Source organism: Poromitra crassiceps (genome assembly GCF_964638095.1).
Source record: "Poromitra crassiceps genome assembly, contig: HAP1_SCAFFOLD_257, whole genome shotgun sequence".
Lineage (NCBI taxonomy): Eukaryota > Metazoa > Chordata > Actinopteri > Beryciformes > Melamphaidae > Poromitra > Poromitra crassiceps.
The window spans coordinates 53,021-71,534 of NW_028152140.1; the positions used below are offsets into that span (position 1 = coordinate 53,021).

Here is an 18,514-nt window from a genome sequence, read left to right on the forward strand (position 1 = left end):
CACCATGAAACAGACCGGCCGTCAACTGGAAAGAAAAAAATCACCGTCCACACTGAATCCTACAAACAACACATCTCCTCCTACCGTGATGCACTCCAAGCTGCCAAATCCACCCACTTCTCCACCCTCATCAACAGCACCAACCGAAACGCCCGCACTCTCTTCTCTACTGTCAAGAAATTACACCAACCCCCGGACAAAACACACTTTCCTCCCCTGATCTCTGCAACTCCGTTCTCCACTCTTTCAATAATAAAATCTCCCAAATCAACAGTTCATTGACTGCCTCCATCGCCAACTCCTCTTCTCTCACTGCTTTCTCCCCCGCCGACTCCTCCCTCATCACTGCCTCCAAGACAACCACCTGCTCCCTGGACCCCCTCCCCACCACTCTGACGAAGGCCTGCCTCCCTGTCATCATCCCCCACCTCACCGCCCTCTTCAATCAGCCACTATCCCAAGATCACGTTCCCTCTATCTACAAACTTGCCGCTGTCAGCCCCATTCTCAAAAAGCCCACTCTCAACCCACCCAACCTCTCCAACCTACCTTTCCTCTCCAAAACCCTAGAACGCATTGTCGCCACCCAACTCCACTCCCATCTCCAGTCCAATAACCTCTACAAACCGTTTAAGTCCGGCTTCCGTCCATTTCACAGCACCGAAACTGCCCTGGTCAAAGTCATCAACGATCTTGTCATCTCTGCAGACTCAGGTGCCCTCAACATCCTGACACTCCTAGATCTCAGCGCAGCCTTTGATACATTGTCATTCCATCCTCCTCCAAAGGCTGCGCCAACTGGGTGTTGAGGGCACCGTACTGGACTGGCTCACCTCCTACCTCACTGATAGACAACAGTTCATCTCCCTCTCCGGTCACACCTCCACCTTCTCCTCTGTCACGCAGGGGGTCCCCCAAGGCTCAGTCGTCAGCCCCCTGCTCTTCATCTGTTACATACTCCCCCTCGGTCACATCATCCACAAATTCAACCTGGACTTCCACTGCTACGCCGATGAGACCCAGATCTACATCAGCACAAAATCCAGTCAGAAAACCCAGCCCTCACCCACATCGAAACCTGCATTCCCACAATAAAAACCTGGCTGACGCACAACTTCCTCAAACTCAACAGTGACAAGACAGAACTTCTTCTCATCAGCACCAAATGTACACTCAGCAAAACCGGACCCATCTCACTCACCATTGACAACACAACCATCACCCACCCCCCCCGGCTCGCAACCTTGGCTTCATCCTGGACCCCACCCTCTCATTTGATCCCCATGTCAGCTCCATCATTAAAGGGACAGCTCACTCTAAAATCCAATACATATTTTCTCATCTGTAGTGCTATTTATCCATCTACGGTATATCGTTTTGGGATAGTTGCCTGAGTTTTGGAGATATCGGCAGTAGAGATACCTGCCTTCTCTTGAATACAATGGAACTGGATGGCACTCGGCTTGTAGTGCTCGAAGCACACAAAAAAATAAATTTGAAAAACTCAAGATAATGCACAGACTTTGTTGTGACTAGCTAGCAGCTAGCGGGTGTAGTTTGGCCAAAAGAAAATAGTTGTATCTGTTGCCTGTTGTTATCTTGTTTTCTATGTACGGTACTCATACTGTGTCAGTGTCTTTGGGCATTATAATAATAATGCCCAAAATAAATAATAATTTATTTTATAAAGCGCTTTTCAATGGAAAAGCGCTTTATAAAATAAATGAATAATAATAATAATAATAATAATAATAATAATTATTATTATTATTATTAATTGACAAGGGTTTTATCAGAATCGCATGACAGTAAATGTACAGGGATTTGTCTCTGTGATGCAAGGAACTCCGGACTAGTGTATTATAGTGGGGTTTTGACATTTTGCATTTTAGACATTAAGATGACACTTTTATCCAGAGCCATTTAGAATTGAGATTCTACAACAGTAAAATAAGCTCTAATCCCTATTTTAGCAACATTGTAACTAGGGTCAGAGCCAATGTACCCTGACAATAGATGGAACAAAATATTCCTGTGATCCAGTGAATGACAATGGATTCTGTGATAGGAAATAGGATATTTTTCTTTCACTTCAGCGATAAAGCATGTTGGAGCAAGAGGGAGAAGATGGGTTGAAGACATGGGAGGAGAGGGGGAGGAGTGAAGCATCAGGTGTCAGTTTAAACGTACCTTGAAATTGGACAGTGAGATGGTCTTCATGAAGTTGAGGCAGAAGGCAACGCCGAGGAGGTCCTGCAAGATCCAGATCCATCTACAATTACAAAACAAAAACAATCTCAGTATATCAGGACCACAATAAATAAACACACACACACACACACACACACACACACACACACACACACACACACAAACAAACAAGCAAACCTCATTGTGTAGGCTCAATAATGTTTAGATCAGTATGTGAGATTATTATGATTTTTAACTTTTTAGCATTTTTTTTTAAAGCATCATCTGATCTGCTCATCATAAATTATAAATTCAAGCTAGTGTGACATTTCGCTACTCTCCCTCTCAGATAGGACGCTATGATTGTTTATGTATTATCATTAAGAGAAAGGGGTTGGCTCATGAAATGATGGGCGGGCTGGTATTTAATGAACCCGGAAGCGGTGATTGCTCTCTCTTGAAAATCTCAGCAGAAGAGGAGCCAGGAGTCCCCGTTTTGTCTTTCTTTCTTTCCCTCCTCACTCAGAATTCTGACTTTACTCTCAGGATTCTGACTTTATTTTCTGAATTCTGACTTCATTCTCAGAATCCTGATTTAAAGTTAAAATCTCAAACATTTTCATCTAAAAAAAAAAGAATAATAATTAAGGTCACTATCTTATCTGATAGTGAGCCCATTGACACTGTTTGGATGTCATCTGCAATTACCACTCATCGCCATAGGTAGAGAACAAAACTGAAACCTTAGAGAGATTATCACTTTCACTAATCAGAACTAAAATAATAATAATCGCAAGTGACCCTAATCATCTTCCCTAGTTTTAAATTGTGTGGTGTAAAAAAAAAAAAAAAAAAAAAAAAATCAGCTATTTGAATTCCAGGCGACCCCACTTAGGGTCGCGACCCTAAGGTTGGGAACCACTGATATATATATATAAATACATATATATACACACACACACACACATACACAGTATATACATGTACTGTATAAAGTTTTCTGTCGTATGTTGGCTTGATAAATGACGGCTATAGAGACACTGCATGAAATAGGCCACGCCTATCACGGGGGAAAGGCTCCGTCCATTTCCACACACCAGCGTCATTTTCCTTGAATTAAACATAGCTAAAAGCTGTTGTGTGGTGGGCTGCGCAGACAACAAATGTAAAAAATCGCCAAGTGAAGTTTTTTTGTACTCCTGAGCAAAACAAGGAAGCCATTGAGAATTGGCGAGAAGAAAAATGTAGATCTAGCTGTCAAGGAAGTAAGTTGGAGTGTTCATCTTCCGTATATACGATCTTTTTCTGCAACACGCAACCATGCACGTGACATAGGAGAACGCCAGGATTGGAGGGGGGCTTTCTGTTTTCCCCCGTCTTGGGAGTGGTTTCTGAATGATGACGCGTTACGCAGTGTCTCTATTGTGTCCATCAGGACATAATGTCCTAAATATAACATGTACCATAGTAGTAGGACACAAACATATCACACAAATACTTTTCTTAGTAAGATGGGTTTTCAGCTGGCTGCCTAAATGTTTTCATTTTCACAAACAGACACCCAAACAGTCAGTTGGCAGCGCTGAACTGGGTGTTGCAACAGCAAAAGCACCGCTGTGGTCTGGGTGTTTAAAACACCCCAGACAGTATTCACCAAGCAACACTTCCTGTTCTGCTATGCACGCCGCGTGTGTGTGTGTGTGTGCGCGTGCGTGTGTGTGCCCAGAAAGTACCTATCTTCATTCCTGTAGACTCCCCAGACCACAGCTACGGCAACGCACACTGCAGCCAGTATGAGAGATCTCACAGAGAAGGTTGAATTTCGGATAGAGAAACTAGACAAGACACAGACAAAAATAGTTTAGGTTTGCCGACCACAGTGTGATTCAGAGACAGACATGGTAAATTGGGAGTTAGAAGACAGCGGTTCATAAACTTGAGTCACATCTTCCACAATTCTCAATGTAACCATAATGGCCGTCTCGTTTGGCTGGGGAACGCAAGCTATTTACAGAGCTACTTCTGGTCAGGGAGAGAAGACAATAAAAGTTTTTCCATTTCCATTTTCAAAGTAACCAAGCAGCACACAGTGGAAAGGATTCAGAATAAAATTTGTTACATAAAGACGTTTACTAATGCAGCTATTCTTCATCAGGTGGCACTGACAGAGATCTATTAAAGTTGTAATGTTAACATTAATTAATGCTCAAATAGTTTTTTGTAGAATGATAATACTGTGTGTGGGTCTAATATACCATCTGCAATTTTATATGGGACCGGCACTTGTGACAAAGCTATGTGTGGGTATAACTATGTTTTTAAAGAGTTGTGCTCACACCTCACAGTGCCACACCCCATCTTGTCCATCACTGCGTCCAGACAGCTAAACAGCGCTGTGGCGGAGGCCAGGCAGAAGATGGCGATAATGATGTACACTAGGGGGAAAAGGGAAACAAAGACATTAAGAAAACACCGGAAATGATTACTTCTTTAGAATTTCTGAGAGCGGTTTTTGGTCCCACTCACCAAGTACATTGTAGAAGAAGTACCTACATGAGGACTAGCATCCCACACATCAGGGCTACAAAGATAACCACTTTGAGAGGAGAGTAAAGTGAAATGTCTCCGCTGTCTGCTTTGACTTCACCCTTTCCTCCGCTTGCCGCACCACTGCTCAACTGGTCTCTGTCAGAAAGAGAAAAAACATTACATCTATTCACTTTTTTAATGCGTTTCATGCCCAGTGTTTGCAAAACTGATGAAAAGCCAACACTCATCCACTATGCTGACATACAGTAAGTCTAGTGCAGGGGTGTCAAACATATGGCCCGGGGGCCAGAATCAGCCCGTCACACGGTCCAATCCGGCCCACAGGATGACTTTGCAAAGTGTAACAATTGCACTGAGAAGTCCTTCAATCCAATGTGATACACCTGTGAAGGCTAAGAGGTACCCGATTTCAGGAGCAAGTTAAATATTAAGTAGCCTATATTTCCTGTATTCATCAATAAATGGTCAACTGTTTTCATTACCCTTGACTATAGAGAATTGCACAGTTGCTGTCAATGGTCATGTACAGTTACAGACAGTAGATTTGATCATTTTATGGTAGCTGAGATAACCCTACGTGAAAATGTGTTCTTAAAATGTATCTGTAATTCCTTATACTAAAAGAAATTGTCATTTATAGGTTATTGATTTTCTTTGTCTGGCTCACTTTAAATCAAATTGGGTCGCATGTGGCCGGTGAATTAAAAATAGTTTGAGACACCTGGTCCAACGTATCCACACATATTATTGGGATTATTTGTGGGTGATACAAGAAGCAGTGTTGTTACTTGTTATAGTGTTAGGTTGGAGAACTCAATGTAAACAGGGAGGTAAACTCAGTCCTCTTAACACATTCACTGCCAACAACGTATGAACACGTTTTCAGAATCCAGCTGTTCCCTGCCAACAACGTGTTTACACGTTTTTGGCATCGATTTTTTTTTTTTGACGGTGGGTTGTGCATCTAACCCTTTTACATCTCTTATATAATTATTGGAGCCACCGAACGTTTACAACCCATTCCACCGACCCACTAAGTGGCAACAGTGCTCTCCTGGCTAGAGGAAGGAAAGCATTTTTTTAACTTGTCATGCCATTCTCACCCCAGCCATCCTCATGAAAAATGGATGGGGGAAAACGCTTTCCTTTTCGCGCTGATTGCTGGCGATGCGGGATTGCAAATTTACATAATAGATTACAGGTGGAGGAACACACTTTGAAACACGCAGCATAAATATGACCAGAATCGCAAAAGCTTCTCTCAACCAAAACTCCAAACGAGCGAGTCCATCCCGACTTCCTCAAACAGCGGCCGTGCAGACAGGCCAGACAGGCACAGGAGAGCAGCAAAGCACTGACTGGTGACAAGCTTGTCCGCCCACGGAGGGAGGAGTTGAAGCAACTCGAGAGGGAGGGAGAGAGAGAGAGAGAGAGAGAGAGAGAGAGAGAGGGAGGGAGAGCGAGAGGGAGGGAGAGAGAGAGAGAGAGCGAGAGGGGGAGGGAGAGAGAGAGAGAGAGAGCCAAAAATGAATGGTTAAAGTGACAGTTCTATCCAATTTCACAAAAAGCCGTTTATCTCTGAATATTCTTTCTGACGCTAAAACCATGCTGTATTCAACTGCTAATGCTTACATAACTACTAACTCTACAAACTAACTCTTTTAGACAGAGAAAGTACACATTCTATTAGTACTTTTGAGATATTGTATGTTCACAAAGTCCAAGCTGAAACGAATCCTCGGCTCTTATAAAATGAGCCATAATCCTCAAAAAACGGCTTGGCAGAAGCTACCTACAGCAAAAAAAACGGCTGGCAGTCAATGTGTTAACAACTGTAGGTTAGACGTACTCGTTGTGTTCTTTCTTCTTAAGCTTCTGGCATACTCTTTGCGCCCAGCCAAGCGCATAGAGCGCGCGACGATTATGACGTCATCGCACGGGGCGTGTCGGGGGGCGAGACCTGAGCGCAGCGCGGCGCGTCCACGGAGATTTTTCTATCAGCGCGTCGGGTTTTGCTGCCTGTGCCTGTGAGATCTCCGTGGTAGGCTATCAGCGGATATCTGCTGTGATTGAGTCCTCACCGTCGTACAGTCGCCTTCAAAAGCATAATGTTCGATTATAACGAACTAGTTGTGTGGCTTAGCCTTCCCAAATGTTGAGGGTCGTTTTTTAGAATTGAATATATAGAATTGGGAACGTTACATTCAATTTCATTCAGACTGCCTTTCACTGATCGCCGCCATTTCTGGAGCACTCACTATGTTCTGTTTTGGCCTGCGCAGTGTGCGCGCGCCCTCCGTGGAGCCCCGCCTCCAGCGCGTGCGCGAAGAGTATGCCAGAAGCTTTATTCTGCTTATTTTACTATCGCATTACTACTGTGTATTTTATTTTATGCTATGTGTGTTATGTGAACGAGCAACTGTAACTTGTCCCAATTTCCCCCCCGGGGATCATTAAAGTCTTTCTGATTCTGATTCTGATTCTGATGTCCAGCTGCAATATTTCACCTCTCACACGCCCCGCTCCAGTAGCCTCCCAGGGCAACCGTGCAAATGGAGATCAGTAGCATGACTACGATGCTTGGATCAATGTTGGAGTGAGGCGGAGCATACAGCTTCTCTTGCATTCCATCACCAAACACCTGCAGACACATAGATGCAACGTGTACATTTAGAAGCCACTCTTCAAACATATCTGCCATCTGGTGGATGTATTTATCCACAGCAGTGCAGTGAGTCATGAGTCATGATGACCATGCTCATCTGCACAAAGGGAGGTAAAGAAATAGCTGACTGACCTGCTGTGCATGCAGGAAGTCCCTGTACCTCATGAGAGCCAGGGGAATGTGGACTTTGGCATACTCAGACTCATTGGCTGTTGGAGTGATCTGATTAACAAGGTGAAGAAAACCTAGGTTAGAACTGGGCGAAAAAACGACATATTTAGCCTGTAGTGTACTGTAGCTGCTGTCATTTACTGTACATGTATGGTACTTTCCATGGGCACCATTTGGGTACTTCTATTGGGCCAGCTAACTTGCTTGCCATGCTACCAGTTTCTCTGTAAAATGGTAAGAATTTATGACTTTGTTAATCTAACAGGTATTATTAACCTGTTAGATTAACAAAGTCATACATTCTTACCATTTTACAGCCCATGGGCAGCAAAGGCAAACAAAGAAGTCAAAGCTGACACTCAGTGGCTCAGTGGTTTAGCACTGTAACCTCACAGCAAGAAAGCTGTGTGTTTCCAATCTCCACCGCGGTTCTTTGTGTGTGTGTGGAGTTGGCATGTTCAACCCGTGTTTGCGTGGGTTTACTCTGGCTGCTCCGGTTTCCTCCCCACAGTCCAAATGCTGTGTTTGTGTCATACTGCAATGTCATCTAGTAAAAAGGTCTAGTATATGATATGATGTATGTAACCAATGTTGTGTGTAGATTAGGCATGGGTCGATTTCCGGTTTTACCGGTTCGGTATACGAGCCCAAACCGGTTTGATCACGTGCGAACCGAAAAAACCTAAAAAAAAAAAAAAAAAAAAAAACTTTTTGTTTTAGTTTTTTTTTGCCAGTCCATTCTGATTGCACTATTGTTCGTATTAGCCTCTTCTCAAGTTGCACTAGTAGGCAAAAGTCTTATTTTGTTTATTATGTTGATGTTTGAAGAAAAGTTAAGCTGAATAGTTATGAGAAATAAAAACAGTGTGTTGTTACAGTTAAAAGGTTCTGCTTATTTGTATTCAGTGTTCGTGCTGGTTGGCAGCATACCAGCTTAGAGGTGCATTATCGCCACCAACTGCAGCCGCTTTTATACGTTTTTTTGGGGAATATCGAACCGGTTTCAAAATGTTCAAACCGACCCATGCCTAGGCCCTATATTGTGTGAATTTGTGAGTTTTGAAGTTTATAAGGCAGCTCAGCTGTAAGCCAATCCATTCTGATTGCACTGCTTGTGTTTTTATTAGCCTTTTCTCAAGTTGCACTATAGGCAGAAGTCTTATTTCATTTATTATTTTGATGTTTAGAAGAAAAGTTGAGCTGAATAGTTATGAGAAATAAATACAGGGTGTGTTTGTTACACAGGTGTCCTGCTTCTTTTTATTCAGTATCATTGCTGGTTGACAATACCAGCTTAGAGGTGTATTATCGCTATCAGGTGGACTGAAGTTGCACTACAGACAGTTATGGGCCACACTCGGGAGCCCTGCTTAAAAAAAAAAAAAAAAAAAAATTAATTACAAAAAAAATCGGTATACCGGTTCGATCCGGTTTAGACGGCAATATCGAACCGGTTTTAAAATGTTCAAACCGACCCAGCCCTAGTGTAGATATATGTAGTATGACTGTGATGATGCTACTTACATACAGTACAGTAGCAGCTCCTGTATGTAAAGCCCTTTGAGACATGCTTGTGATAAGGGGCTATAAACATAACTGAACTGAAACAGATCATTACCTCCACCAACAGAGTTGGACGGGGGTCAAGTTTTTGCCCTGTTCCATCTGTACAATTTTTCCCAAAACTTGGTTCATTGGTAGAAGAGAGACCCCCAACGCCACTGAACAGCTATAGAGCTGATTGACCATGTGGTGTTGTGATAGTCAGTGATGTCACTGCGTGTGGCAGTGGCGCAGTGCTCGCACTACTGCCTCACAGCAAGAAGGTGCTGGATCCAGTGCTCGCACTACTGCCTCACAGCAAGAAGGTGCTGGATTCAGTGCTCGCACTACTGCCTCACAGCAAGAAGGTGCTGGATCCAGTGCTCGCACTACTGCCTCACAGCAAGAAGGTGCTGGATTCAGTGCTCGCACTACTGCCTCACAGCAAGAAGGTGCTGGATCCAGTGCTCGCATTACTGCCTCACAGCAAGAAGGTGCTGGATTCAGTGCTCGCACTACTGCCTCACAGCAAGAAGGTGCTGGATTCAGTGCTCGCACTACTGCCTCACAGCAAGAAGGTGCTGGATTCAGTGCTCGCACTACTGCCTCACAGCAAGAAGGTGCTGGATTCAGTGCTCGCACTACTGCCTCACAGCAAGAAGGTGCTGGATTCAGTGCTCGCACTACTGCCTCACAGCAAGAAGATCCTGGATTCGTCATAAATAACTGATGCCCACTGCTCCCTGGTGGAAGGTCAACCTGTATAGCATTGGCGGAGGTATGCGCTCTACTGAGTGACATGTAGTTAGATTTGGTTTACTGATACAGTCAAATCTATATTTGGAGGGGAATTTTTAAGTCTACTCAGCTGGCATGGCATTTCCTCCACCCCACCCCCCTCAGTTCTCTCTGTAGCTCTATCATGTTAGATCAGTGCATATTGATACTCTATAAAACGAGTTGTGATCAGGGCAACACAAAAAGCAGGACATAATGGCTATAGGAAAGTGATCAACTGTAATGAATCCAAGTTGTGTATAAAAAAAAACTGAGATGCTAAAGGGGGGGAAGGAAAATCACATTCCTGCATGCTGCATCGCTAAACATAGGAAAGATAAATGTAGATGCAATACCAAATTTGTGTTGCTGGCAATGAGCAAAGCTGTAGCCCCAAGGTCCTGAGCAACCAGTGCTTTCTGGCTGAAATCACAGCCCCCTCGCATCACCACCAGCGCTTTGCCCCTGACCGCCTCTGGGCTCACCCCAGACCTGTCACACAGCACAGTGGATGTCAGATTCACCAGCGGATACTGCACCTGAAAAGTATAGACACAAAAGTGGGCAATTAAAAAAAATATACAATTAGCGGTTTTCCTTAATTTTCTTTCTTAGTGTCACTTCATTTACCACTAGTAATGTTAGTAGGCCCCACAATAGTGCTTGTTTATGTTACAAGAATAGGTGCTTTCGATTTCAATCACCTGCCCCCCCCCACCTTCCCTGTGGCCTCCATGCGAGATACGGTCTATGGACTTATGCTGTTATGACATACCAAGGGCTGATGGGAAGTGACTGAGGGGAAGTGGAACTACTTAATGAAACACAGCATTATGTAGTATGGTGACTGTGAAGGCTTCCAAAGGCTTATGGAACAACTTACAGCAGTGTCCAGAGTCTCGTTCAGGGGGGTCCAGGAGCGATTGTGAACAATGCAGTACTCCATACTTGTACTTCCATTTGAAATGTGCAAGATTGCCTCTTGGCAGTTTATCTGTTGGATGACAAATATAATTTTGTAAAAGTCAACATGAAATTGAGTGTTTACACTTGAACGTAAGCCAACCTACTGAGATAAAAAAAAAGTGGAAGTATCTGACTATATGGGTGCTAAGTGTGTGAACAAGAGCTGATGCTGGGAAGCTGATATGGCAGATAAGAAATTACTTCACACATATTTCAAATCACTGAAGCCACAAAGATGACATCATTGAAGTTTCCAGTAGACGTTTGTTGTCCCCGATTAGCTGTTTTTCCTTAGATACATGTACTAAGTGAATAATGTATTCGATTTCATGTCATGTTTCCTTGTAGCCTTGTGAAAGCCTTGTAAGCCTTGTAAAATTGTATGTGATAAAAATGTATCATTTGTTTCACCTGAAAGTAATAAACTTGTATCACTCCTACGACTGGTAGTCGAATGTTGAGGCTACATATAAACCATGTTAGTTTAATTTGAAATAGTCAGAAAAGTTGAATGCGAATGTGAATGGTGTTTTCAGTTTGGCATGTAATGTAAAACTACTTTAAGGGTTGCCACACATTTTCATGGATAACATTTCTACTTTTCCATGACTTTTCCAGGAGCCATAATCGAATTTCCATGTAATGTGAGGTGGCTCTGAATAAATAGAAATTAAAATTATTACTACACTGGACAAATAGGACACACCACTTTATTTTCTTTCAGTGTGAGGGCTCTTACTACAGTGAAGTTTTGAGATGAACATGGAAAGAGCCTGAGGGCTACCTCTTTATATTGGATTTTAGTGCTTAGAGTCACTGCCTCACATGGACGCTATTCAAACAAAACGTGAATTTTTCCATTAAAAAAATAGCATAAAATACAAGAAGCACTCATGTGCAGTCACAACAAAATCCCATTACTTTCCCTACGGGTTCAAGGATTTGACTAATTCCATGACTTTTAAAGTGCCTGGAAAACAAAGATTTTGAAATGCCATGATTTTTTTCAGGTTTCCAGGAAACCCTAACGTTTCACTAACCGTACTCAAAAAACCATGCATACAACATAAACAAAAATGACAACAGGCAGAACATTTGGATTTAAAGTCTAGTTAACCAGCTAACATTAGCTAGCTATTAGTACTCTCAGGCGTTAGGCCTGTCGACCGAGTTTGACTTGACGTTATTCCTCTTTCAACTTACCTTCGATGACAAGAAAATGACTGATAAAATGATGATCATGACAGCTTTTGCCATAATGGTAACATTCGTTTTTTTACCGATTCGCGCAGCATCAACAATAATCCACGTTTATGACACGCAAAATCGTTTAATTCACCTCGTTGATTAACTTAATGTTACTCATCATAATCATTATTGTTATGACTAGTAGCGGTAGCGGGCTAGCAGCTGCTCGGCTACTTCCTGTATTGGCACAGGACGTCATGGTCACATGCTGCTGCCTTCCATTCAAAGTCGGGGGTCGGAATATCCATGTTCCGCTCTGCGTTCCAACTGCGTGGATGCCTGCAAACATGGACGCTAGAAGGCTACCGCTGTGCATGCTTCGATCAAGCACAAATCAACTATATGGGAATCGAAATGGCAACTAAGTTGTTTCATAACACAAAGTGAAACATTTGTGAAAAAGTAACTGCTTACTTATCACCGTGTGTGTCTCTTTGTGCGCCGCCATGTTGATTGTGACGTCAGAGTGTTGCTGCCCAAGTTTCCCACTCGGAATTCCGTCTTGAATTGCACTTCTCCCTGTCATAGGTCTTGTTTCAAAATTCCAAGTGCAAAGGAATGCACGGTTACCCACTGCTTTCTGTTTCACGTAGCCTGGATGGAAAAACCTTGCTCCGACTCCGAGTTTTCCGGCTATGGGCGGAAGACCGTGCTGTGCTCCAGGAAAAATATTCCGCTCAATTTTGTGTTCCGTTTAGAAAACATGGGCGACGCGAGTAAGATGCCAAACCACAATTATATCGTCTGGTGACGTCGCGGTCAAGACGATGTTTGCTGGGTAACGTTAGCTAAAAAAAAAAAAACTTCGTTTGGTATGGCCATGCTTCTTATTTTTTCTCTAAATCGTAGCGACTGCCTACTGTTGCATTTCTGTGGGGGAACGAAAACACTGCAGCACAGGCCACCGGAAGACGGGGGCGGGTCTTCTTCTGACTTCCTGCCTCAGTAACGCATCTCCCCCATGGGCTCCGCATGGGCTCTCCTCTGTCAAAGGAGAGATCAGGTACGCTGACGCTCCCGTACGCTACGCAGGACAGAGCGGCCATGCCTCGAACTGGTTTCCGCCATATCTATGGTTTCCGCAACTGCTTCCGCATGACCTAAAGTGTGTCACATGGAAATATCAACCAATGAGCTGTTAGAATTTTGTTACAACGCAGAGGGGAGTAGCTAGTTACAAAACAAGCCGTGTGGCGCTTGGCGCGAGGTTTCTTGTTGTGGGAGTGCACTGCTAGTGTTTGCTTGGCGTGGACAGGCTGCAGGCGTTGGCAACTTTTTACTTTATTTATGTATTTTCGTTGGTAACTTAGCATTGTCCTGAAATGGCGACAGAAGTTATTGTAACGGACTGAGTTATGGGATAACTGCTATGGTTAAGTCTGACACGTTAATGCAATGTTCTGTGCATGCACTTTATTACGAGTTTTGGAGGGACTTGAACGTTACGGGGATTAACGGTAAACTAGAGGCTGAGAGGCCTGTCAGTCATGTTAGCACCTATGAGAGCGGGTCGCGGGAAGAAGCCCGCCGGGGATTGGCTAAGAGAGAGAGGGAGGGATTGTTTTGGTGTGCTGAATGAGGAAGCGGGAGAGTGCCAGTGAGAGTTGAAGGAGACGGGTGTGTGTTCTTGGAGAGAGACTATTATTGCTCGGGTTTGTTTTGGCGTGGGCTACGGCCAACAGTAGTTCCCCTCTGTGTTTTACGGAATAAAGTGTGGTAACTATATCCGGACTCCGCCTGGTTTATCACAACGCTACATTATGAAACGAGCCATAGTGAAGATACAATTACTAAAGGTAAGGTTATCGAGTCTGAGCGTTTCTCACTCATACTGAAGCGCCCGGCTAGCGGGGTAGCCAACAAGCTACCAGTTTAATCAGCAGCATTTTGCAGTACTGTATTTAAATGCTGCTACATGTAATGAAAACTAAGCTTAAGCTTAAGTAGGGACACTCTGGAGTTAACGTGACGCCACTTACTGTACTTACTGACTGCTGTAGGCTACAGTAAGTACAGTGGCGTCATGTTATGGGGCTAGAGTTAACGTTACTCCTGCTGTTTTACTGGGGGTCGGAGCTCGCTCTCTTAACGCCAAACTCAATGCCAAAACCTGTCCGTTTACTGTTGTCTTGCTTGTCACTAAGACAAGTGCTATACGAGGGATCAGCCGAGCAGTATTTTGGTAAACAAACCGCGTCACTGGGTGGCAACGGCAATGGAACCTAGTTCCATTAGCGCCAAGTGGCGCGAGGCGTGAGTGTCTGACTCTAGCCCTGGTGTGACAGCCTAAGTTTATTTATTTGTTGGACAGGCACAGTGGAGATTAAAAGATGGTAAAAAAGCAAAGAAGGGTAGTTTTCATCCGCCGGAGACTTCAGTGTTTCATTGTGGAGTTGTTGAATATGCGGACAGAAGTGCACAACAGCTGCTGCAGGAAGTAAACAACAATCACACGCACAGTAAACAACAATCACACGCACGCATATTGTATGGAGACAGGATAGTGGAGCGACCAGTTAGGCTGTCACACCGGCTAACTTTGTTTACTAGTAGGGAAATATGCATATTTGTAAATTGAAACAGAATCTGATAGATTCCTTTGCTATCGATTTAGCAGTTACTCTCCCTTCAGGTGTCATCCTGTATTATCCACAGATTTTTCACCTGCCTGTTGATCTTTTGTCGTTTATCATCCTCATTTCTATAATCATTTGGTCGAAATCTGTGATGTCTGTGGTAGTCTGCGTCATGTCCGTTGTTGTAGAACTCATTAGCAAAACAACTGTACATCAACTTGTGAATTTCTTCCTATTGAAATGTTGCAATTGCAAGTGTGAGACACTGTGTGTGTGTGTGTGTGTGTGTGTCTGGGGGGGGGTTACACATTTTGTCGACATTTGTCGACTACAATACTTGGTGACAGATGTGCCAGGGACCTACGGTTTTAAGATATCAGTATGTTTTAATGAGAAAATTCATACGTACTCATCTCTCCTTATCCAGATTCATCTGCAGCCTGCCAGCTCGTCTGACAGCGAGGGCAGTAACGCTGGCGGAGGCAGCAAGGAGGAGGAGGAGCAAGAAGCTGTGGTGCCTCAGAAAGCTGACTCGGCAAGCGAGGTGGATTCTGATTCCGGAAGTGAAGACAGAGGAAAGGGAGGAGCAGTGAAGCGGAAGCTGCCCCCTGCTAAGGTAACTGTAGTCTTTTAATTTCAGACAGTGTTTAACAGCCATCCACTGACAAGGATATCTCTTAATTATAATATGTCAATTTACGTCTTTGCATCAGAGGATCAAACAGGAAGTGGGAGTGGCTTAGAGATTATATCCGTGGCATTTCAGGTGCGCAGGCCCCCCCCCCCCCCCCTCTCTGCCATGTTGGTCTGCTAGTCTGATCAGGAAGCCATGTATCGCTCCTGTTCCCCAGTGCTCTATTGATCCCTCCGTTTCCACGTGTATGGGTGTGACTGTGTGTGTGAGATATTATTTTGAATTAGCGTCCCCAATCTACTGAACGGGAGCTGCTGATGGCCCGCTCCACACTACCGACTGAGCTGTCCACACAAGCCGGGCTGTCTAGGTGTCATCGCCCCATGCTGATAGCAGGTGAGCTGCTCCCATTCACTTTGTGACTTCTTGTTTGATATTTCTGTGCAAAGACGTTCTGTGTTGTTGTGGCAGGTGTGGACTGACTAGACACGAGCTTGATCCTATTTTGAGAGCCAGATCTGTCACAATATATATATATATATATATATATATATATATATATATATGAAAACGCTCTGAAACTCTGGCACTGGGAGCGTCCGTTCTCCAAAAGTGGCTGGCACTCAATGAGTTAAGATCACTTTATGTTTTGTGACTGAATACTTTGCTAAACAGAAAATCTGAAATATAATTTAGCAGTAATACACAAGAGGGAATTCTTTAGCATAATTATGGGTACAACAGGGCACAAAATAGCACAAAATATACACACAATAAGCACAAAAATAAACACAAAAATAGTGCTGCACGATTTGGGGCAAAGGTGCGATATGAGATTATTGTGGACAATATTGCGATTTGTGATATAATAAATAAATGGTATCCAGCGATGTGCCGGTATGGGTTTTTGACGGTATGATAACCTTGGACAAAAATAAAACCGATTCACGGTATCACAGACTAAGGAACATAATACAGCATATATATTTTTATGCCTCCGCCGGCGATAGCCAGGCCGGAAGCATTATGGATCCGGGTTGTCCGTACGTACGTCCGTACGATGTTTGTTAACGCGATATCTGAGGAAAGCCTTGACGGAATTTAATCAAACTTGTCTCAAACATCGACTTGGACTCAAGGATGAACTGATTAGATTTTGGTGGTCAAAGGTCAAGGTCGCTGTGACCTCTCAAATGCCATTTTCCAGCTTGTTAACGCGATATCTCACGAATGCCTTGACGGAATTTCATCAAATTTGCCTCAAACATCGACTTCGACTCAAGGATGATCTGATTAGATTTTGGTGGTCAAAGGTCAAGCTCACTGTGACCTCTCGAACGCCATTTTCAAGCTTGTTAACACGATATCTCAGGAATGCCTTGACGGAATTTAATCAAACTTGTCTCAACCATCGACTTGGACTCAAGGATGAACTGATTAGATTTTCGTGGTCAAAGGTCAAGGTCACTGTGACCTCACGAATGCCATTCCCAAGTTCGTTAAAGCGATATCTCAAGAACGGCTTGATGGAATTTCTGCCAATTTGGCTCAAACGTCGACTTGGGCGCAAGAATGAATGGATTACATTTTGGTGATCAAAGGTCAAGGTCACTGTGACCTCTCCAATGCCATTTTCAAGCTTGTTAACGCAATATCTCAGGAATGCCTTGATGGAATTTCATCAAATTTGCCTCAAACATTAACTTGGCCTCAAGGATGAACTGATTACATTTTGGTGGTCAAACTTCAAGGTCACTGTGACCTCACGAACGCCATTCCCAAATTGGTTAATGCAATATCTCAAGAACGGCTTGATAGAATTTCTTCTGATTTGGCTCAAACATCGACTTGGACGCAAGGATGAACTGATTCCATTTTGGTTATCAAAGGTCAAGGTCACTGTGACCTCTCGAATGCCATTTTCAAGCTTGTTAACGCAATATCTCAGGAATGTCTTGATGGAATTTCTTCGAATTTGCCTCAAGCGTCCACTTGGACTCAAGGATGAACTGATTATATTTTGGTGGTCAAAGTTCAAGGTCACTGTGACCTCACACACCCAATTTCCAAGCTCTGTAGCGCAACATCACAGGAGCGCCTTGACGGAATTTCTTCCAATTTGCCTCAAATGGCGATTTGGACTCAAGAATGAACTAATGGCGGAGGCATAAGTCCGCGTTGCGGTCCTTCTAGTTTATAATAAAATCTTTACAAATTATATAGCCATGTCCTCTTCACAACAATCCTGTGATATCGGTCTATGTTTGAGACGTTTGCCTGTCTCAAACATAGAAAAAAAGAAACACAACAGAAAAATATAAATTGCAGCACATGGGTTGCAGGGAGTTCCCCAAGCCCCGGTAGCCGGCAATTTCTCCGCCTACTGGCCTCTGGCCTACCAGTTACTTACACTTAAAAACACTGTCAAAAAAAGACAAGATACAACAAGATACCTGCTGAATAAGTGTCCAAATGTTCTGTCATTCTGGCCAATACTCCACTTCTGTTATAACATTTCAGTCTGGAATATGGAATATCAATGACTGTTCTACATTGAGGTAAAACATGTAAATAATAAACGTGTTGGTTTTGGATTTATTTAGCTTCAAGAGTGCATTGTTGTTCGTGTGACGCTCAACACAGGCTATGGGAATCCCGGGCCACTTACTGATACTTATGCTTAAATTAATCCACTCATATTCTGGTTTATTTCAAGAAAAACATTTTGGCCAGTGGAAATTCTAATTGGCTGGTAACTTCTAGCAGCCATATTGGCAGGTGGTCAAAACTAATTTCAAGCCCTGCAGGGAGAGCAAGTGGTGACATAGGAGTGAGTGAGAAAAGGATCAAATATTGGTGTTTAACACATTGAGTGCCAAGGACGTCTGTGGACGTCCTAAAAAAAAGTAACGAGAAGTGCCAAGGACGTCTGTGGACGTCCCAATATCATAATTCATATTATTCCATAATTCTGCTGTTTAAGGTCGTACCCAGCCAGTGAGCATGAATCCCTTCAAGGGATCACACGGCGCCACCTTAAAAATCTACACGGCAGCTGCGCCACCTTGAAACCTTGGCGCTCAGATCCTTTACTTTGTGCAGGAGAAAGCCGTGATCAAAGAGGAACCGATGCATGCTGCAGCCAGAGCCATATAGATTGCTCTGTCTGCAGCTGACAGTTGGCTGCGATCCGTG

General features: G+C 43.6%; 1 pseudogene across 1 annotated transcript in view; it reads right to left on the reverse strand.

The window, feature by feature from the left end:
* The window catches only part of LOC310770897 (signal peptide peptidase-like 2A), a 28,381-nt pseudogene extending 16,114 nt beyond the window's left edge, over nt 1-12,267 (reverse strand). Inside the window, exons 1-9 of the transcript in view lie at nt 12,065-12,267; nt 10,779-10,889; nt 10,252-10,434; nt 7,538-7,627; nt 7,248-7,381; nt 4,717-4,875; nt 4,529-4,625; nt 3,924-4,025; nt 2,191-2,272 (exon numbers count right to left, since the gene is read on the reverse strand). The product of the transcript in view is annotated as a signal peptide peptidase-like 2A (transcript). The remainder of the gene's footprint in view (nt 1-2,190; nt 2,273-3,923; nt 4,026-4,528; nt 4,626-4,716; nt 4,876-7,247; nt 7,382-7,537; nt 7,628-10,251; nt 10,435-10,778; nt 10,890-12,064) is intronic.
* Nucleotides 12,268-18,514: the final 6,247 nt, after the last annotated feature.